The following is a 19,946-nucleotide window of genomic DNA, read 5'->3' on the forward strand; positions in this document are numbered from 1 at the left end:
GTGAACGGGATACCGTGATCGGGATACCTAGTTTGTTACTCGAAGATGTCCAAAGTAAAATCGTCCCTAGAGACGTCTGATCACGAATCGTTGGAGTCTCTTACTGTCATGAATGAAAAAAGTGTTGCAGTGCTGCTGGATATGTTGAAGGACGTAATAGGGTCATTCAAAGTCCCCGGTGGTAAATTTAATGCCTCCCAAATATGCAGCAGAATCCAATATCTTCACCAACGAACAATCGAAGAGAACATTGAACTCCTCCGAATCGAAAATTCCCGTCTGAATGAAGTTGTGAATCTCCAGAAAGAGCTTGAGCGGATAAAATCGCAAAAAAATGGACAGATTTATGTACCCGCACCCCAGCAGGCGTCTTATGCCCAAGCGCTCAAGGGTCCTGAAACATTCTCTGTGATTCTGGAGCCTGTATCTGTGGAAAAACGAAACCGTATGAATTTTGACGAAGCCATGCAAGTTACGGAATCAATCAGCAGAGTTGTCAAAGGAGAAAATTCCGATTTTTCCGTGAAGAAAGTTGTTCCGGCGAAGGAAGGTAGAGTCATCTTGGAATTGGGGTCGAAAAGGGAGCTAGAGGCAGCCATGTCAGTACTGACAGAGAAAGTGTCGGACACGAAGTACAAACCGAAAGAGGTGAAAAAGCACTTTCCAAGAATGTTAGTCAATGGGGCTCCCTCCCCTCAGGTCAAAGACGAAAGTGAAAAATACCTGCTGCAGTGTAACCCAGAAATTCAGCGGATGGCCAACGAAGGGGAAAGCTTCAGGATCATCACCATTCTTGAAAACGCGTCAAAAAGGAAAGTTGTTGTGGAAGTGAGTCCAAAGATCCGCCAATTTATACTGTCCCAAAGAGGCTTACGGATCGGTTTTATCCTTGCCTCTTGCGACGACTATGTACACTTGATAAGATGTAGCAAATGTTGCTTATACGGTCATCGGAAGACAGATTGTAGAGCGGACGAAGTATGCTCATGGTTGCTGGGCCCGCACACTTATAAAAATTGCGACAAGTCCTTTTCGTCCCGCCCAAATTGCCGGGCTTGCGAAAAAAACAAACTTAAGTCAGATGGGCATGCTGCCTATGAGTTAAGCAAATGCCCGGTTGCAAAGAAGTTAACTGCTCGTTTAAAGAATAATATCCAGTTTAATTGACTCAATCTCGAGATGTGAATATTGATAAGAATAACTTAACAGTGCTTCAAATTAATTTGCAACATTCTTATTCAGCAGCCCTACAGTTGCAAAAAACAATAGAAGAACTGAAACCGGATATAGTTCTGTTGCAAGAACCGTATGTAAATAAATTCTGTAAAATATCATGTGTTCCATATAGTTACAAGTGTTTCTCTAAAATTGACACAGATAAGAAATTTTTTTGTGCTGCCGTATTAGTGAAAAATAGTCTAAAAGCTGACGTACACCATAACCTCTCGTCTAATGAATGTGTGACAGTCTCAGTTTATTTGAACAGTAGAACTTTGACATTCTGTTCGGTATATTGTCCTCCTTCGGTGCAGCGATTGACAGATAATATCAGTTGTTTAGACAAGGTCAGACATTTTGCTAATTACGTTGTTGGGGGGGATTTTAACGCTAAAAGCCCTTTGTGGCTGAGTAACAGTCAAACTGACAAGAAAGGCAAGGAGCTTGAAGATTTTTTTGCTAGTAAATCATTGTTAGTAGTGAATGATCCTAGTGAGACAACGTATGGGCTACGCAATACAACTAGCCCAGACGTTACTGCTGTAGGTACTAATCTTGTTCAAAGTGTAAGGTGTTGGAAAGTTCTTGATGAATACCCTTCTCTTTCGGATCACTCGTATATTTTATTTACTTTGGAGTTTAATTTTCCCATATTTGAAACTGAAGAGCCAAGATACATTTATAAGAAAACTAAATGGGATACTTTTAGTGCTACTTTATTACGTGGAATCGATGACATTTATTCTCTACCTATGTCCTCGGTGGAGGAAATTGATTGTGCTGCTAATGAAATTAAGAATTTAATGCAAAAAGCAACTAAGGAATCGACCCCTCTTAAAAATAGTCACAAACAAAGCAAATATGCAAGGTGGTGGAACCAAGATTTGACAGATTTAAGAAAGAAGTACAGACATGCTCAAAGGGTCTATAAGAGACTTGGTACCGTTGAAAGCGAGCAAATAAAGAATCAAACACATCTAGATTATAAAACGAAAATTTTGGCAGCGAAAAAGGAAGATTGGAAAAAGTTTTGCGAAGAAAAAGCTAGTTTGGACCCTTGGAACACTATAAATAAAATTTGCAAGTTAAAAGGCTCTGCAACTCTCCCAGTTCATATTTTAAAACAAGATGGGTCGATGACAGATTCACCTAAAGAGGCTGGAGAACAACTTCTAGGTAAATGGTTTTCGTCAGATGATAATTCTAATGACAGTGTTGCTCAAAAGTTGATAAGAAATGAAACAGAAAATATCTCTAGTGAAAATCAGGATAAAATGGAACCTATTACCATGGAAATTTTACAGGATGTTATTAAGTCAATCAAACCCATGAAGGCTCCGGGACCTGATGGTATAATGAATTTTACTATAAAGAAAAATATTAATGTTTTATCACCTACTTTGTTGAAGCTTTTTAATAGTTGCCTAAAGACATCATATTTTCCTGTCCTTTGGAAACAAGCAAATATTATAGTAATTCTTAAAAAAGGGAAAACTAATGATGGTAACCCCGGTTCTTATCGCCCGATTAGCTTGTTGTCAAACATCGGAAAAATTTTTGAACGGATTATTATGAATAGATTAGATAAACTTAGTTTGGATAATTGTTGGGTTTCTAAAAGACAATTTGGGTTTTGTAAGGGTAAAAGTACAATAGATGCAGTTGACAATATGGTAAGCGTTATTGAGAAAAATAAAGAGGAAAAGAAATTCACACTTTGCCTTTTTTTTGACATTAAAGGAGCATTCGACAATGCATGGCATCCAGGTATTTTAAAAAAGCTCAAGGATAAGAAATGCCCAACTCAATTGTTAAGATTAGTGAAAAGTTTTTTATCAGATAGGACGGTATCATATGGAAAAGATGTATCCCGGAAGTTGGAAAAGTCTTGTCCGCAAGGATCAATTTTGTCTCCTTTTTTATGGTTAATCAACATAAATGACCTTTTAGAAATGGATTTTGGTGAAAATTGTACGATTCAGGCATATGCTGACGATGTCACTGTAATTTTAACAGGTAAAAATATTCTGTTTTTAGAAAATTTGGCGGAAAAAATATTTCAGAAGTTTGAAGTGTGGGCTGCAGAAAACAAACTTACTTTCGACCAACGTAAAACAGAAGCTGTATTGTTCACAAACAAACACAAAGTTCCTGTTGTAAATCTTTTTTTTTGGAGGAGAAAAAATTAATATACAACAAAAAGTCCGTTACTTAGGAATTATTTTAGATAGGAAACTTTTATGGACTGATCATGTCTCTTCCCGAGTTACTGCTGCAAAGCAGTATTCGACGAGACTCCTTTGTGCAGCGAAGATGACATGGGGTCTCAAACCACAAGCTTTAAGAAAATTATATAAATCAGTTATAGAAAGTACAATTTTGTATGGGGTATCAGTTTGGTTTTCAGCTCTTAGAAAGAAAAATATTTTACAAATGCTACAGTCTGCTCAAAGAACTTCAATGATAATAATCTCAAAATCTTTCCGTTCTGCCCAAAATGACGTAATTACGGCCATTGCTGGGGTACTGCCAATTTCTTTCCGAGCGACTGAGCTAGCGACATTGCGCTATGCGAAAAAAGGCCGTCCAAGTCACTGGCCAAATTTCACTTCTCCTGAATTCCCCCTTTCTAAACGCTCATCCAATCATAGTACTTTCACTGATGAATCATTAGTAGATATCTTAGGCCTTTCGACAGTACGAGAAATCCATACTTCAACCTTTCATATTAATAGAAAGGCATTGAAAAATATACTTTACGGACGATGGTATGAAGAATTTAAGAATAAAGTTAGTTCTTGGTCAATTCGCTTTTTTGCTTCAACAGAAGATTTATTAGCTGTTTGCAAAGTTCAGCCCTCCTACCATCTAACGCAGATTATTACGGGTCATTGCAGGCTAAATTTCTTTCTTCACCGAATAAACAAAATTGATACGGAGTTGTGCCTTTGCGGTGTAAATGAAACTTGTTCCCATTTTCTTTTTGAGTGCCCTATTTATGCTCGTGAACGTTTAGAATTAATATTTCACCTTTATAGTATCAATGTTCCTTTTCCGTTTAATCTTGATTTGATTTTTAAATTTAGGAATGTTAGAAATATTTTACTGAAATACATAAGAAAAACTAAACGTTTGGATTTGGGGTTATAATCTTATTTTTTTAAAAAAATATGTGGATTTTTTTTTATGTCTGATAACGGAATTCATTGTGTATTATTTAGTTTGTCTTTTTGTTTTTGTTTTCTCTTGTTTAGTTAGATTGTATGTACAAAATTATGTGTTTTGTAGTTTATTTTAGATGTTTAGTTTTGTCTCTTTGTTAGTCGTGAAATGCCGTAAGGCTAATTTTTTTTTTTTTTTTTTCTTTTTCTTTTTGTCCATAGTGTTTAGCTTTAGAATAGAAAGTGAAATACTTTTTGTAAGTTGAATCACTAAATAAATTCATTCATGCAGTGATGCTCAATAAATTACGTAGGCTGTTCGGACCATCTTTATTCCTGCGAAAAATTATTCAGTCCTCGAAGCGAGCCGGCCGTCTTGGTTATTTGTGCCTTACCTAAGAGAAAATGTATTAATTCTTTTTTATTGTATTTGATGCAGTGATAGCCAGTCCCTACTAATGTTGAATGAAATAGAAAAATATGTTTTCCACATTGAAAAAACAGCTATGCTTAAGCTTTAAACATACAGAAACTGCTTCCTCCTCCCTCCTCAATATACCTGCTACGGCTTTGTTACCTGTTACCTGAATGTATACTAGAACAGAAAACTGTCTTTTGGATAAGTCATCTTCTAATATTCCTTCGCCACCCGTTTGATTGGATCACCCCAGAGAAGACAATAACAAATATGTGTGCATTTTGTATCCTCATTAAAAAAAAGTATTTTAAATTTGTGTAAAGAGACGGCTAAACCTTTGCTTTTGTTTTAACATTTTTGAATGTATTGGAATTTATGGCTTAATTGTTATCACTAAACATTTCGCCTCTTCTTGGGGTTTCCCCATCCCTTTTCTAAAGTTATAAAATTTTTGTGATTCTAATAAATATTAATCGGTTACTTTTATCCAAAAAACTTAACTCCTATTTTTCCATCTAACGTGATCTGAAGCGGTAGGTTGATTTATCAGGGTAGGCCAAAGGCAAGATCAAGCAGAAGGAACAAACCACCGATGCTGCTTTCACTAGGTTCTTGGTCTAAAATGCACTACAACCAGATCTATTTAACCTACATAAAATACTTTCCATGTGTGTGTATGCTATAGAGTAAATTAACAGATAAGCTAGTTTAGCTAAAACTATGAAAATCTTTCAAAATGATCTTGAAAATACTCTACCACCATCAATTCGAACTTTAAGATTGTTATAAATTATTCGTAATAAGACGAAATATAACAAGAAAAACAGTGACATAGTGACATCACATTTGAGCTGGGTTAAGAGTGCACTGCAAAAATTGTTTGAAATTTAACAAAAATTGGAATTTCAGCAGCTGAAAATCCCTGGATTTGAACAGTCAGGTTCTTGTTGGAATTTCCTAACCATTATTGAATTTCGAAATTGTTGAAGAACAAAAATATTGGTTAAAAAACCGAATTATTATTTCAATTTTTTGATGAATTACCTCTAATATCATCATATTTGGTGATGCTTAATTAACAGTGATAACGTTAATAAACATATAGTGAATCTAAGCGACATCCTATTCTCGAAGCGATCATAAGTTCACAAGGACTAAATTAATAAAATAAAATTAAAAACTAAATAAAATTAAATTAGTAAAATTAGTTAAATTAGTTTATTAAATTACTAAACCATACGCATTCCTAGATTTTCTGGTAAACATTTTTCAGAAGTTGATATGTGGCACGAAGATTTGAACAAATCGGTACACCATGATACGTCAGTGTATCTTGTGCTTTAATAACATGTTCACCTAAATTAACATTTGTCGGGTCATCTGAGCGGTGATTGAACACTAGAAACTCAGTCTTACTCTCATTAAATCAAAGACTTATACGTTTATACTCCCCATCGAAAATTTTCTGCAATTCCAAAGGTTGGATTACTAGTATTAGCGAATTCAGCTGCATAGATTAGCTAGCGAAACATCAATACCTTTAAATATACATGTGGTTAGAACATTCTGCTCTGGCACAATGACAGTACTATTCAACAGGGGTGGAGAAGAAACAGCGCCCTTTCTAAACCCTTTTTTATTGAAACTGAAAGAGTTAGTTCCACCGTACTAGGTGATATGGTTGCCTTAAGTCTGGCATTTAGCTTTTTATACGTATCACGTATCGATTTGATGAAAGAAATATTAACTCTGCGCTTATAAGCACCCGATAAGATATGCGGATGTACACCCCTGTCGAAAGCTCTAGATACTTATAACCCAGCAAATGTAATACCTGATTATTCTCATGCACATATAGAAGTAAACTATCAATCAAATGGTGAGCATGCTTGTTTCCTACTTCTTTCTCGAAGCCGAATTGGTTATCCGGTGTATAACACTTTATTACTCAAGTACTGAACAAATTAAGAACTATACCACAACAGAATATCATCAGAAAGATGAACATCAGATACTCAATCAGGAGAGGGAACCCACATCTTAGATGCAGTGCACAGAGGCTATCAACATCAAGAGAAGTTTTCTTTTGTAGCTTAGAAATGCACTGTATAGTCGTAGATCGAGTAACAATAAATCTGATCTCATCAATTGACTGGCCTAAGCAACCATCAAGCTCCCTTTCATATTGATTTGACAATGATGGATGAAGCTCGGAAAACCCAATTTTTAAGTAACCATACCACTAGTCACTGGTAGTTTTGACAGCATTATAGCCTTTTGAATTATCTCTTTTGAGCACTTTTCATGCAAATTAAGATCACTTGTGGCTTTACTTGATAGTGCAGCTACTGGTTTAGCCTGGCGTTGAATAAGCACTTTCGCGAAACGTCGCTTTGCTTTTAGGCGATTTTCATAGGCATACCACATTTTTAGGCATACCAAAATCCTTCCAGACTCAAAACCAGAGTTTTGATTTAGTACAGTAGTCAACGAGGTCAGGGCTACCTTACCAACCGTGGTTCTCAATTACAAGACCTACACTTCCTATGGCTACACAAGCACGCTCGGCAGTTCGTAGAGCGTGAACGATCTCAGCACAGTATATATATTTGGCAAGGTTTGCTTCTCTGCAAAGATTAATATATTTTTTTAGGGGGGAGGGGAGTAGATGAAACAGCGCTTCGATCTTTTCCAGAATAGAATCGCTATAGGTAGAAGGCTAGGTAAACACAATGGTCAGTATTTTGAAATTGACTCGATTTTTACAATTGTCTTATAACCATTTCATTTGACAGAACACTATGGTCAGCACACAGCGCATACTTCATTAGATCAGTAGGACTGAACTGTCTATAATCAACTCCTTCTAGCACAGTGAAAACGAGCTGCACGTCTGGAGGCTGTAGTCCCAGTGAAGCAGCAAGGCAATTTACATCGTCCTCCACTTTTCACATTTTCTCGTAACATTTTTCATAGCTGTTTGTGTCTCGTAATGTCTCCTCCAGAAGATTCATTTAATTATGATAAATCCCATAATTCAAAGGATATGCGAAGCGTTCTTCAACACCTTCATCAGGATACAGAAATTAAATTTGGCCATACAAAGGTGGTTCAAAATCACCTTCAGTGGTTTGTAATGGGTGTGCCACTAAATTGATTTTTTATGGATTTGTACAGCTACATTAAAGTTCAAAACACAAGTTCAAGTTTCGGATTCGTTTTTGGAACCCTTTAGAGACCAAACAACGTCCTAAATTTTTGATGTTATTTCCGCTCTTTCCTTACTTTAATGAATACGAAGCCACCTTTTAATCCAGCAAATACTGCGAAAATTTAGATTCTGATTTTTCATCCCCCTCTGACCTCGCTTAAGATAGAAATGTCGTTCTAAGTGGAAAATTTTTCCAATTCTGATGTCAATTTCGGTCTTCTCAGACTTAATTAATAGAAAATGACCTATAGCAAAAGTATTAGGAGGTATATGTTTCTTTTTGTTTCAGTTGAACATCCCACTCATAATGCCCCAGTAGTTTCTTCTTGATATTGTAAGCCGCTCCAAAACTATTGCTGATAGGCCTGTATTAGAAATCTGTATAGCCAAAGTGTGTTTTGATTTACTTCAACTTTCCCCTCAACGCTTCCTTCGACGTTCATTTGGATATCCTCACACTTAGTAGGACTTGCTACAGAGGCAGTATTCATAGCGGTACTTCCAATTTGATATTTGCCCTACACGGAATTTTAAACGCAGATGCTTCTAAATTCACATGATAAAACAAGAGCCAAGAGCTTATATGGCACTTGTGACGAGGTCGAAACCTAAAATTAGATTTGGTACTAGAATTATCAATGTTTTTGTTCTTTGTTCAAGACTAAGGTCGAGTTCGTAGATGGGTTTTGTAGCCTACATTTTGAGGTGGGGGGGGGGGGGTTTAAACTAAGGGGAAAAACAAAACATTTTTAAACTGCTAATATGATAGCCGTCCAAACCAAATTGAAAATGGGTCCATTTCACGAGATAAAAATGGGATCAAGACAAGAGATCTTTCTATGTATCAAGTTTAACTAAGGTCCAATCACCAATTCGTGTGATAAATATGCCTCAATTTTCACGATTTCCTCTCCTACGAGCCTCCCCGATGGTCGAATCGGGCAAACGAGTGTTCTCGAGTCAATTTGTACAGCTCCCTGACCCACCTGCCATTTTCATCGTCCTAGCACTTCAAGTAGCACCGAATTCGCCAAAGCACTAGAAATCCCTCCAACTCCCCCAAAGAGATCAGATCCGGTCCGGTTATATCAATCACTTATCTAGAACTTGTGCTTACTTTCGAAATCATCAAAGCGCTGGAAATACCCCCATCTCCTCCAAAGAGATCGGATCCGAGCCGCTTATGTCAATCACGTTTCTAAAACATGCGTATATTCTTGCCATCAAGTTTCATCCCGATCTGTCAACTCTATGTGGTTTTCAAGATTTCTGTTTCCCCTCTCCACCCCCCAATGTCTCCAGATCTGATCCGAACTGAAAATACAGCATCTGAGACATGAGATCTTTCTATATACCAAGTTTCATTAAGATCAAATCACCCATTTTTAAGATAAAAATACCTCAATTTTCACGATTTCCCCTCCCCTCATCCCCTCCGAGATAATCGAATAAAGGAAACGAATGTTATTAAGTCAACTTGTGCAGGTCCCTGACACACTTACCAATTTCCATCGTCAAAGCACGTATAGAAGCGCCGAACGCAGCAAATAACTGGAATTCCTCCCACTACCCCAAAGAGAGCGGATCCGTCCCGGTTATGTCAATTACATATCTAGGACTTTTGCTTATTCTCCCAACAAAATTTTATCCCGATTTTTTAACTCTAAGCGTTTTCCAAGATTTCCAGTTTTCCCCTCCAACTCCGCTCAATGTCTGATAAGTTAAAAATAACTCATGTTTTCAAATTTTTTCCCACCCCCAATCCCCCAATCCCCCAAAGAGACTGGATCTGGTCCAATTGTGTCAATTCCTGTATGTAGGACTTTTGCTTATTCTGCTCATCAAGTTTCATCTTGATCTCTCCACCCTAAGCGTTTTCCAAGATTTCCGGTCTCCCCCTCCAATTCCCCCTAATTTCACCAGATTCAGTCGGTATTTAAAATAAAAGCTCTGAGAAAGGAGGTCCTTCTAAATATCAAATGTCATCAAGATCTGATAACGCCTTCGTAAGTTAAAATACCTCAATTTTTCTAATTTTTTCGAATTACCCCTCCCCCCAAATCCTCCAAAGAGAGTGGATCTGGTCCGGTTATGTCAATTACGTATCTAGGACTTTTGCTTATTCTTCTCACCAAGTTTCATCCGGATCTCTCCACTCTAAGCGTTTTCAAATACTTCTGATTTTCCCTCCAACTCCCCCCAACGTCACCTGATCCAGCTGAAATTATAAGTAAAAGCTCTGAGACTCAATATCCTTTTCAATATCAAATTTCATTAAGACCCAATGACCTGATCGTAAGTTAAAAATACCTCATGTTTTCTAATTTTTCGAATTAACCGTCCCTCCAGTCCCCCCAGATGGTCAAATCGGGAAAGAGAATTTTTCTAATTTTCATGATCTTCCAACCTTCATCATCCTAGCTTATCTGGAAGTGTCCGAACTAGCAAAACCGGAACCGACAGACCGACGTACATAAATTGTGATTGCTATATTGCACTTGACCGACGGGCAAGTACTATAAAAAAATATACGCTTTTCTATATCTGAACGAAAATTTGGGATGCTACTTACTTCATCAGGATTCAATTGTTCACTTTCACAGTTGGCAAGATTCTACTAAGAATGTTAAAGCTTATTGTTGAAAAGGCTATTGATCATCCTTAGAATTATATTGTATCTCCGCCCCTTTTTTCATGGCCCTTTTTTTTAATTACTGCAATAGTTTCTGGATTCAAAGGTCAATTCTATGAATTCAAGTCTGGAAAGACCGAAAATGACATCCGAATTTAAAAATTCCATCATTCAATACCCCAGTTACACCCTAAGCAAGGTCAGAGGGGGACAAAAATCGGAATCTTCATTTGTGCTGTATTTGGTGGATTGAAAGGTTGCTTCCTGGGTACTCAAGTCTGGGAGACAAAATTGCAATAAAAATGAAAAATTTTATCACTTAGAGGTTAGAGGGGGGAGGGGAGGGGGTAAAAATACAGTTTTTGGTATTATAATAATATGAACATAAATGATAAAATACATGATTGTAAGGTCGTTTTTTATTAATTCAATTCCGAGCAGATTGAAAACGGCATCAGTATTGGAAAATTCCATTACTCAGTAAGCCATTTCCACCCTAAACGAGGTTAGAAGGGGCGAGAAATCAGAATTAATTTGTGTAGTGTTCGCACGAAAAGGAACCCAAAAATGTTCAAAAAAGTTCGCTTGATAATATTTGCATACAGAACTGCTCAAAATCACCCGTCAAGAAATATCCTCTTTTTAAGGATAAGAAAGAAAAAAGGGTAAATTCTCGAGCCGATCAATATTTTCTGGTTGCCCTGTGATGACCAAGCTTCAGCACTAAGCGCCAACGCTGATGCCAGGTTTTTTGAAGCTAGTCAAATGTTTTACTGCTCTTCAGCAATCGAAGCCGAACTGATTGTAACAGGAAACAAGGCTCTTCTGTGCTTGTACAGAGCCAGATCTAAAGAGTCCATACATGAACTCTGACATCGTTTGCTCAGATCAAAAGTAGCCAGTGTGGCTAGTTTGAATAGCACAGGAATTTATCCTTTTACCTTTTTATACCCATTATGACTTATATCCCACCTACTCCTGAAAGACTTCTCAAACTGATTCACTGCAGCAATAAAAGTGATTGTGAAAGCATTCGAGGAATTTGCAAAAAGAGTGACATTTTCTTCAATATAACTTGTAGCCTTCACTATTGCTTGTCGAACAGTTCGTGGTGACGAACTGTAAGTAAGGAGCAACCAGACTCAATAGTAGCCGAAAGAGTGGCGAAACCCTATATAGGCCAGTGTATTCTCCTGATGAGCCCTTATGTTGGGTGTTGCCTCTGAATTATTTGTCTATATTATTTTTTCTATTGTTTGGTAAATGACGACTTATACTTATTGACGACATGACTGCCTGTCCATGGATTATTCTTTATGGTTGATTGTGTGTGGCTATGCTGTTTGACCTATGTGATTGTATGGATGAGTAAGGTTAAGGCCTCATTCAAGTGCTGGTCTATATTAATCACTAATTTAGGAAAACAGACTTCCTTTTCTCCTTCTGTCTTTTTTTTTTTTTTTTTTTTTTTTTTGTGTTTGTGCTGTAACATTGGTGATTTCTCTTTTCATGATATATATATATATATATATATATATATATATATATATATATATATATATATATATATATATATATTATATATATATATATATATATATATATATATATATATATATATATATATATATATATATATATATATATTATATATAAGAATTGGCTTATTATGCTGATTAAAAAAAAAAACTAGTTTTCTTAACTGAAAGTAATAGCGACATTAAAACTTAAAACGAACGGAAATTATTTCGTGTATGAAAGGGGCTGTTCCCTTTTCAACGCCCCGCTCTTTACGCTAAAGTTTGATTCTTTCTCTCAATTCTACTTTATTAAACAGTAAAAAACTTTACCGTAAAGAGCGGGGCGTTGAAAAGGAAACAACCCCTTTCATACACGGAGTAATTTCTGTTCGTTTTAAGTTTTAATGTCGCTCCTTACTTTCAGGTAAGAAAACTAGTTTTTTATTTATTTAATGTCTGAACGTTTTTGAATTAATGTATGTTTGATTTTGGCTCTCCGAACATAATTATTTGAATGAAATTTGTATATTAATTCTTTTTTTGGCTAAATGGCTTTCTCTTAGTTTTGATCAGACGATTTTGAGAAAAAAGGGGTGGGGGAGGAGGCCTAATTGTCCTCCAATTTTCGGGTTACTTGAAAAGGCAATTATAACTTTTAATTTTTAGCGAATGTTTTTATCAGTAAAAAATATACATAACTTAAGGATTAATTTACGTAACGAAATTTTATATTCTTATATTTTTATTATGTATATGAGGGGGTTTGTTCCCTCGTTAATACCTCACTCTTTATTCTAAAGCTTAAATTTTGACCCAACTCTTTAAGAATGACCCCTGAATCAGAAGGGCCGTAAAGTAAATAGTTGAAATTACTAAAATACTTTAGCGTAAAGAGCGAGGTATTTAGGAGGAGATTAACCCCTCATATATGTAATAATCTCTGTTCGTTTTAATTTTTAATGCTGCTCCTTACTTTTAGTTGAAAAAATTGTTTCATATTTATTTTTTCATTGTTTTTTTTTATAATAATGCAAGAAAATCCTGCGCCTCCTTCATTGAATTTTTCTTCCCCCATGAAATATTCCTTCAAGGAAAGATCCTCCCACATAGCCCCCTTCCCTCAATCCCTCCCCCAAAACCAAAATAATCCCCCTGAAAAACGTCTTTACACTTCCCAATAACCATTACTGTATGTAAAGACTGGTCAAAGTTTATAGCTTGCAGCCCCTCCCCCTGGGACTATGGGGGAGTAAGTCATGCCAAAGACATAGTTATTATGGTTTTCGACTATGCCGAACAAAATAGTCACCTCAAAATTTTGATCCGTTGACTTTGGGAAAAAAATTGGCGTGGGAGGGGGCCTAGTTGCATTCCAATTTTTTCGATGCCTTAAAAATTGGTCTTCTGGCCAAAAATACGAAGTCCCACATTTTTGTAGGTAGGAGCTTGAAACTTATAGTAAGGAAACTTATAGTATTTTATAGTAGGGTTCTCTGATATGCCGAATGCGATGTTGTGATTTTTCTTAATATCTTATGACTTTTAGGGGGTGTTTCCCCCTATTTTCCAAAATAAGGTAAATTCTCTCAGGCTCGTAACTTTTGACAACAAAGACTAAATTTGATGAAACATATACATCTAAAATCAGCATTAAAATTCGATTCTTTTGATGTATCTTTTAGTATCAAAATTCCGTTTTTTAGAGTTTCGTTTACTATTGAGCCGGGTCGCTCCTTACTACAGTTTGTTACCACGAACTGTTTGATTCTAAATATACAAGTTTCACTAAGTTTAGTCATACCCATCAGAAGCTATTAGCCTCAGAAAATTGTTCTGATTTTCGAAAAAGGAGGAAACACCCCCTAGAAGTCATATGATTTTACTGAAAATCACACTATCAGATTCAGTGTATCAAAAAACACTACTGTAGAGTTTCAATCTCCTATCTGCAAAAATGCGAAATTTGTAATTTTTGTAAAAAGAAAGATCACGGATGTGTGTTTCTTTGTTTGTTTTATTTTTTGCCCAAAGGTGATCGTATCGGCCTAGTGGGACTAGAACACGGGCAGAAGGCTCTTTTTAATCGAAATGGAAAATTCTAGTGCTCTTTTTAAGTGACCAAAGATTGGAGGGCAACTAGGACCCCCCCCCCCCCGCCACTTTTTATCAGAATCATCCGATCAAAATTTTGAGATAACTATTTTGTACTGCAAAGTTGTTAGGCCGAACAAGTATGTCTTTGGAGGTAATTTGTTCCTCCACAGCTCATGGGGAAAGGTCTTTAAGTTATAAAAATTTCCCCATTGTTTACGCATAGTATTTGTAATTGGGAAGTAGGCATTCATTCAGTGGGTGGGGAGGGGAGGATGAATTTTCTGTTGGGGGTATATCGCACGGGGATAATTTTCAATGGAAAGGAAAGATTCCAGGGGTTGAACTTTTCTGGGGATATTTTGCACTATGGGAATTTACCAGAATTCCTATACGAAATGGCTCTATGTTTTGCTCCCTCTTTACCGTCTAATTTTGCGCATGGAGATGTTAATTTCACCAGGATTAAATTCACCAGGGTTAAATTTTCGCCAGGGTTGAATTGTCCAGAGGACATTTCTGTGAACACAGAGCAAGATATCCCGGCGTTATGTAAAAAACGATCAGAAATTTAATAGGAACAATACATTTTTTTCAACTGAAAGTAAGCAAAAACATTAAAAATTAAAACCAACAGAAATTATTACGTTTATGAGGGGGGTTGGCCCCTCCTCAATATCCCCGCTCTTTACGCTAAAGCTCAAATTTGGCTCAACTCTTTCATAATGACTTCTGAAACACAAGGTCGTTTAATAAGAACAATAAGTAACTTTTTTTTAAAGTGCGGAAAACTTCAAGGTGAAGAGCAAGGTGTTGAAGAGACGGCAAGCTCCCTCGTATACGTAACAATTTTTGTTCGTTTTCAGTTCTAATGTTGGTCCTTACTTTCAGTTGAAAAAACTTATTTTTTTTATTTAATAGTACCAAGGAACAAGCTGCCTCAACGTTTCTCAGGACCTTTATGATTTCGATAACCAATGTGATTCAGCCAAAATTTGTCTTGATTCAATAGCCTTTCAATTAAAACGAATTTATGATTCTTTCAAAATAAAAAACAAAGTGAATAAGCCCCCTAGGTCCTGGGGGCACGTGTTGATAATAATGCCCCAGGGGCACAAAAGATGTTTATGGAAGGGGTGGTCTTACAAATTTCGAAAAGGGCTAATTTGATTGGACATTGAAAGTTCTAGTGCCCTTTTTAAGATAGAAGCTTGATCACAGGGTAGCTTAACTTGTCTCGCGCGCTTTTTTCCCCAAATGCATTCGATCAAAAGTTTAAGATAGCCATTTTGTTCAAAATGGTTCAGATCAAGGATCAGATAACAAAAACTGCAAGGTAAACCCCTCCCCCTAGAATCTGGGAACAAGTATTTAAGTTATGCCCTGGGGAGATGTAAGGTTCTTATGGAAAGGATATCCTCCAGGTCCTATATTTCCTAAATGTATCTATTCAACATTTTGAGATAGCCAATTTGTTCAAAAGTAGTTCAAAGATCAGAAAACAAAAACTCTGTGTTCGAAACGACCCAGCAGAGCCTAGGGGTATGTGTTGAAAGCTATTTTCCGGGTGTATAGAAAGTTTTCATGGGAAAAGAGGTCGTGTACACTTCCTGCAGGCGTATTTGATTGGAAATTGAAAATTCTAGTTCCATTTGTAAGAGTTCAAAGTGATCAGAGGGTAACTAGACCCCCTGGGCCAGCTTTTCCCCAAATGTATCTGATAAAAGTCTTGAGATAGCAATTTCGCTCCAACTAGCTCAAGGATTAGACAATGAAAAGTCTGGGGAAAAAAACCCCACAGACCCCGGGGCAAGGTTTGTACGTTTTGGTCTGGGAGTATATAAGGTTTTTATGGAAAGGGAGGCCAGATAAACTTCGGAGGGCACTCGTTCGATTAGAAATTAAATGTTCTTGGTCTTTGTTTAAGATTCAAAAGGGACCGGAGGGTAAACGCCCCCCACACCATCTTTTTCCCAAACTCATCCTATCAAAATTTTGAGACATACATTTTGTTCATAATAGTCCTAAGTTTAGATAACAAAAACTTCGGTGTTGACACAACCCTCAGAGCCCCGGGAAAAGTGCTGTAAGCTATGTCTCGGGTGCATTTAAGATTTATACGGAAGGGGTGGTCGTATAATCTTTGGAGGGCACTCATTTGATTTGAAATCAGAAGTTCTAATTCCATTTTAGGAGAAAAATGTGATCTGAGAACAACTAGCTCCCCTCAGGCCTTTTTTCCAAATGAATTTGATTGAAATTTGTAGATAGCCATTTTTTTCAAAGTGGTCTATGTATTATATGAAACAATGTCTTTAGGGTTGACACAGCCCCACAAAGCCCCAGATCTTGGCTTGTAATTTATTCCAGAGGTAAATATAAGATTTTATGGAAGGGGATGGTAATATAAACTTTGGAGGATGTTCATTTGATTGAAAATTGGAAATTAAAGATCCCCATTTTAAGAACCTGAAATGATCAGAGGGCAATATTCTCCCAAGCCCTTCTTTAGCCAAATATATCCGATCAAAAATGTGACATAGCCATTGTACTCAAAATAGTCCAAAGATTATACAATTATGCCTTCAGGGCTGATTCAACCCCCAGAGCTTAGGGACAAGGTTTGTAAATTGAACCCTGGGGACATATAAGGTTCTTATGGAAAAGGTGGCAGCATAAGCTTTGGAAGAGGCTCATTTGATTAGAAATTAGATTTTCCATATCCCTTTAAAGGGTCAAAAGTGATCAAATGGCATATAGCTCCATCCCCATGGCCTTCCCCCCCAAATCCACTCGACTTAAATTTTGGGATAGCAGTTTTGTTCAAATAGTCCAAAAATCATATAACAATGTCTTCAAGGTGGACAAAATCCCCAGAGCCCTGTGCAAAGGGTGAAAGTTAAACCTTAGGAGCGCATAAAGTTCTTATGGAAGTGGTGGACATTTAAACTTTGGGGGAAGCTTCTTTGATTGACAATTGAAAGTTATAGTTCTTTTTTAAGGGTAAAAAGTGATTAGAGGGCAATAAGTCCCCCCCCCCGTGCACTCTTTTTTCAAAATGTATCGGATGCAAATTTTGAGAAAGCCATTCTTTCAAACATTCCAAATGTAAAATAACTATGGTTTCAGGTTTGAAGTCCACCCTCCAGCCCTCGAGGAAAAGGCTATAAAGTATGCTAATTGCAAATCATTAATATATAAAGTTTTTATGGAAGGCGTAGTCGTATAAATTTTGGAGTGGTACATTCGAATGGAAATTGAAATTTCTTTTGCCCTTTTTAAGTGTCGAAAGTGATAGAGCCCAAATTTATCTTGTAAAAATTTTGAAAAATCTATATTGTTCACAATAGTCGGAAATTCCAATAATTATAACCTAGGGGTTAAAAGAAGCCCCAAAGCCAACCGTGCAAGGGTTATAAGTTATGCAAACTTCCCGTTGAAGATTTCTGTGGAAGAGATTGTCGTATTAACTTGGAAGGGGACTCATTCGATTGGAAATTGAAACTCTTTGTTGTTGTTTTTTTAACAATCAAACGTGATCAAAGCACAACCAGTCCCCCAGCTCCTTTTCCTCAAAGGTGTCTAGTCAAAATCTTGAGATAGCCATTTTTTCAAAGTAGGCCAAAGGCCAAATAACTATGCTTTTGGGATTGACCCCCCCCCCAGTTGCAGGGGCGTTAGGCTATGCAATTAGTTTATTGTTAATTTGATACTTCGATTATTTTGATACTTGGATATATCGATTTACCGGGCATCTTTGAAATACGGATCAAGGGCTGTAGGTTGTGCAAGTTGCTTATTGTTACTTTGACACACTGTTTACTTTGATACTTTGATTACTTTGATACTTTATTTACTTTAATACTTTCTTCAATTTGATACTTTGATACTTTATTTACTTTAGTACTTCCTTTAATTTGATACTTTGATTACTTTGATTCTAGTTTTGATACTTTGGTGAAACCTTGATGTTGATATTGAAATAAGGAATTTTGAAAAACTTGAAACTTCGACAATCAAAAACTATTAAGTTAAAACCTTCCGAAAAGAAGATTTTCAAAGAAAACTAAATACAGTATTAACCTTAATATCAACAAAAATAAAAATCTATAATAATTCAAAACTTAAAACAACCAGAGATTACTGTTAAAGAATAAATGAAACCCAAAAGTAACAGAAATGATATATACAGTCACAGCAAACAAACATACAGCATGTACCATATAAAAGAATAAATAAATATTAAAATAAGTAAAACTTAAACTGAATATGCAAATTAAGCTTAGAAAGAAAAAAAATCTTTTACCATTAAAGAATAAATAAAATCCAAAAAGAATAGAAATATAACAAACAATCATAGCAAACAAACTTACAACTGGTACTAATATAAACGAACGAATAAATCTAAAAACGATTAAAAATTAAATTGTATATGAAAATCAAGCTTAAAACCAACCAAACTCACTACAAAGAAAAGTTTGGCTACAGCCTCCTTCCCTAACAGTAAAAGTATAAAGGTTACTGCGATATTGGCGCTTTCCTGAAAATGCATCATATTACAATAAATAAAATTTAAATAAAATAAAATCTTGAACTTATGATCTTCCATCAAATAATATCAATATATATCAAGTATTCAGTCTAATTTTATTAGTTCTTTCCAAGACTCTTCAAGACACATATACGGTAGCTTTTCGTAAAGAGTGCTAATGATGCAGTATGTTTGTTTTCTATGATTGTTTATTTGATTTCTGTTTTTTTTTGGCTTTATTTATTCTTTAATAGTAAAAGATTTTCGTTCGTTTTTATTTTGATTTGCATATTCAGTTTAAGTTATACTCGTTTTAAGATTTATTTATTCATTTATATGTTACGACCTTTCAATAGGAAACGACTTTTAATCCAGAAAATATTTCATAAATTTGAATTCGAGATTCTCACCTTTTTAACCGGAAAAAAGGGGTTATTTCTGCACGGCTGATTTTAGATATATGTTGTTAAGCAAATTCTTCTGAATATTTTGGCTCCAAGAACATTTCTGTTGCTTAAATGTTGGGTCAAAACTGTATTTTTCCTTGACTAAGAAGGCAGCCACTACTAATTCCGCTATGTTTTCCTTCCTGTTAATTCTTACTCTGCTTAAACTAAATTATTTTATATAATGCTTATCGTAAAAGAATAGTCTAATTTTACAATCAATCCTTTCTCATTCCACGGCTAAACTGCAACTAAAGAACTTCTTTAGATTCGATCACATGTGATGCATATACGCAAAAGGCTGCTACACAAAAGGAGTCTGAGAGCGATTTGAGTTCCAAAAAGGTGTGATTTCGGAAAAATAGTATTGATTATTTTTTTCTAACCAAACTCTTCCAAAGCAAAAAGTGGGTGGGATTATAGGATTCATATTGTCCCATATTCTTCTCTAATTGTCCCTATTTCTTATGACTATCATCAAATTTTTCATGAAATTAGACTGTTTTAGGGTTTTGACAGATTTGTGCCATAACCCAAACATGTAATCCTTCTTTCTTGACAGAAATATGCTTAAGTGCCTACCTCCAGTTATTTTAACTCTTAAATCAATAATGGATTGTCCACGGTGAAAGACTTAAAATTATATCAATTTAACTTCTACTTTGAACATTAGTAGGCCACAAATTTTTAAGGCTTAAATACATGAAAAAAATCTTAA

This window comes from Artemia franciscana, unplaced genomic scaffold, assembly GCF_032884065.1.
Source record: "Artemia franciscana unplaced genomic scaffold, ASM3288406v1 Scaffold_1033, whole genome shotgun sequence".
NCBI classification, from domain to species: Eukaryota; Metazoa; Arthropoda; class Branchiopoda; order Anostraca; family Artemiidae; genus Artemia; species Artemia franciscana.